Below are 4217 nucleotides of genomic sequence, written 5' to 3' on the forward strand. Positions count from 1 at the left end.
GTATTATATTATATTGTATTATATATACTATATTATAGATATCATATCTAATATAGTATATTATATATATATATTTTGTATATTTATTTAGTCTCCTGTCTAGTGAAATGCCCTCTCTACTGTTCTCCACCCGTCAACATCCTTCTCTTTCTTTAAGACTAGGCTCAACTGCCTCCTCCTTCATGAATTCTTCTCTGTTATATCCTCCAAATGAAAGAATTATCTCATTTTCTTTTGTGCATATATAATCTGTGTGTCTATACCTATATGTATGTATGTAAGTAACTTCCAGTTATGGTGACCAGAGTTCAAGTACCACCTCTGACATGGACTATATATTATGTGTGTATATATACACATATATGCAATGCATGTATTCGAGAAATTTAGTTACAGATTTTATTGTATAATTTAAAAGTTGATCTAAATTTTTTGATCGGTCCTTTTGTTTCCATAGGTATTGCTATATTGCTATAATGGTAAAGGAGAACAAACATTCCAGCCTCTGTCTACTACATCTACTAGATAATACAGTTTTATGCTAAGCCTAGTTGTTTTTTTTTCGATACTTCCTACTACTTTTTGGAGTGAAAGAAACTATGAAAATAACCAAAAGCCATCCTTGAAGACCCTGAGCAAATACTGACGCCCATAGACTCTTTTAAAGCTGCATGTCAGCATGGAACCCTGGAAAGATCTATAGAAGATTCCTTAGGCAGAAGGTCAAGTTCTACCTTACATGTAATGGGTCCCCCCATATAGGTTTGTTGAATTGTTGATTGATTAGCTAAGTGATATTCATTAATTGCTGTGGTCAAGAGTAAAGAAACTCTTTACTTCATGGACAACCTTATGGTAATGGAATTCTCTGACCATAGCTAGGCTGATCCTTGGATAAGAGATACCTCATCCATCACTGAACTATGTTGAAAACTTTTCCAGCTTAGTAGATCCTAGCAGGTCTAATATTCTGTTGACACAACCTTAGAGAGCACACCTTTACCACCATACTCTGATGAGATTTTGAGGACAAGTTTCTTTCAAGACCCTCCCTCATCTACCCCTTTCTTATCACTTCAACTATTTGCTACAAGATTCAATCCCTACTCTCCATTCAACTATTCATTCATTGTTCCTTCCATCCCATCAAACCTTTCATTTTATAGATGAGGAAACTGTAGCCTAGGACAGCTAAGTGCCTTGCTCAAGGTACCACAAAGTCTGAAATGGGATTTGAGCCTCAAGTCTTCCTGATCGCAGGTCCAGTACTCTATGTGCTTGCTGGTTACACCATGTTGCTTCTATGCCATTTTTTTCTTCCTCCCTTCCCCCCTACTACAGATCTTTTTTTCTGCTTGGAGTGCCCTCAAAGGCTCAATTTAATACAATTCAATGAGCACTCACTTACACCCACTACATGAATAGAACTACTCTAAGTGCTGGGGAGACAGAAATGGAAAATAGGCAGACACTGCCTTTAAGAAGCTTCTACTGTATTCTTCAGGAGGAAAATGGCAGGTACACAGATAAGTAAAATACAAAGTAGGGACCAAAGAGGACAAAGGGAGATACAGACAAAGTTCTGCAAAAGAAAATTACTGGAAAGGGAGAATTCTTTCATTTGTGGGGTATCACAGAGAAGAATTAAAAGGAAAGGCAAATTTGATCTTAGCTTTAAAGAAAGAGAAAGAGGTGGAGATGAGAAGAGAGGGCATGCTAAGAATCCCAAGCTGGCTTAAATAAATGTATGGAGGTAGGAGGTGGCATATCAAATTCAAGGAACACCTAGTCCTGTAGTTTGGTCAGAATATAAGGTACTGGAAAGGGAATCATGTAAAAATTTGGAAAGGCAAATTGGAGCCAGATTGTGGAAGGTTTTAAATACCAGATCAAGAAATTATATTCTATCCTATAGGCAATAGGCAGCCTTTGAAGGTTTTAGAGCAGGGAAATGAAGAGATCTGTGCTCTTTGTCCTTCTTCCCATGCCTTTTCTTGCTGCCCTAATCTTCAATGACATTCACCGAGAACTTTTCCAGCCCTTACTTCCTGTCTGATTCCTGGCACTTAGCATTTGCTACCTTATGTTTTTATCATCTTGTTATGTATTCATCTCCAACATATACTATAATACTCCTATGAGGCCAGGGATTGTTTCATACTTTTTATTTTTATTTATTTATTTATTGGTTTTGGGAGGGTAGTTGGGGTTGTGACTTGCCCAAGGTCACACTGTTAGTTTTTGTGTTAAGTGTCTGAAGCCGGATTTGAACTCAGGTCCTCTTGATTCCAGGGCCAGTGTTCTACTCACTGCACCACTTATCCATCCTGTCTCATCCTTTTTAGTAAACCATCCTCTACTCCCTCCAAACAATGTGCTGCACAGATCATCGACAAATGTTTATTGGTAAGAGATATATCTTATATTTGTGGAACATTTTATAATAGTTTTTAAAGCATTTTATATACATCACTTCATTTTAAAAATATTTATTTTTAAGATTCATTAAAAAATTGTTTTGAGTTCCAAATTCTCTTCCTCCCTCCCACTTCTTTCCCACCCATTGTGAAGGCAAGAAATTTGATATCAATTATACATGTGAGATCATGCAAAGCATATTTCCATGTTAACCATGTTGCAAAAAAAAACCCCAAGATTAAATAAAGTGAAAAAAGTATGCTTCAATCTGTATTCAGAATCCATCAGCTCTTTCTCTGGAGATAGATACCATTTTTCATCATGGGTCTTTGGAATTGTCTCAGATCATTGTGTTGCTGAAAATAGCTAAATCATTCCCAGTAGATTGTCATTACAATATTGCTGTTATTGTGTGTAGTATTCTCATTCTGCTCACTTCACTTTGCATGAGTTCATTCATTTGCATGAGTCTTCCCATGTTTTTATGAAACCATCCTACTTGTCATTTAATAATTCATTTTATAATCACAACAATCCTATTATGAGAAAGACAGGAACAATATTATTTACCTGTTTTATGCATGAGAAAACCAAAGTTCAGGGATGTGGCAAGATCATTAATGGCTACACAGTGAGTGAGAGCCAGAACTTGAACCCAAGACTTATCCAGGTTGGTTCCCCTTCCAGCCAGAGCTGATGTTCCTGCTGATGTTGCTATTGTGGTGACCTTCAACTAATTGCCAGATTCCAGGTTACCAGAGGAAGAAAGTCTAGACACTGGAGACAAAGGTAATAACAGATAATGATAAAGAGATAGTTTGGGTCAAGGAGGTCCCTCCTCAGGGCTGGCTCCATCAGCCTCAGCTGTCAGGAGCTGATGGCAGCCTCTGCTGTTGACTCCAGTCACAGATGGCTTTTTTTTTTAACCTTTCAAAGCTCGCTAGGTCAGAACCTGTTATTCTGTTACATCTCTGGACACTCATTCACCTAAGATCAGGAAAAAAATATACATGTAAGACAGGAAGCCAAGATGTCATGTGCTCTCACAACAGTGATAACTCGCCTTTCTTGTTGCCAGGGAAGAGAAGGAGACATGCTTCTCTTGCTTTTTGTATCTGAATGTCAAATTTTCTATTCAACTCTGTTTTTTTCAGCAAGAATGCTTGAAAGTCCTCTATTCCACTAAATGACCATATTTTACCCTGAAACATGATACTCAGTTTTGCTGGGTAGGTGACTCTTGGTTTTAATCCCAGATCCTTTGACCTCAGGAATATCATATTCCAAGCCCTTCGATCCCTCAGTGTAGAAGCTGCCAGATCCTGGGTTATCCTGATTGTGTTTCCACAATATTCAAATTGTTTCTTCCTAGCTGCTTCTAATATTCTCTACTTAATCTGGGAATTCCAGAACATGCCTATAATATTCCTAGGACTTTTCTTTTTGGGATCTTTTTCAGGAGGTGATGGGTGGATTCTTTCAACCCCTATTTTGCCCTCTGGTTCTAAAACATCAGAACAGTTTTCTTTGAGAACTTCCTGGAGGATGATTTCTAGGTTCTTACTTTGATGATGGCTTTCAGGTAGTCCAATAATTTTTAAATTATCTCTCCTGGATCTATTTCCCAGGTCAGTGGTTTTTCCCATGACATATTTCACATTGCTTCCTATTCTTTCATTTGTTTGGATCTGTTTAATAGCATCTTGATTTCTCATAAAGTCATTATCTTCCATTTGCTCCAATCTAATTCTTAAGCAATGATTCTCCTCATTGAGCTTTTGAGATTCTTTTTCCATCTG

This window comes from Petaurus breviceps, unplaced genomic scaffold, assembly GCF_028583685.1.
Source record: "Petaurus breviceps papuanus isolate PSGF00001 unplaced genomic scaffold, PetGlider_PUasm1.0 90792, whole genome shotgun sequence".
Taxonomy (NCBI): domain Eukaryota; kingdom Metazoa; phylum Chordata; class Mammalia; order Diprotodontia; family Petauridae; genus Petaurus; species Petaurus breviceps.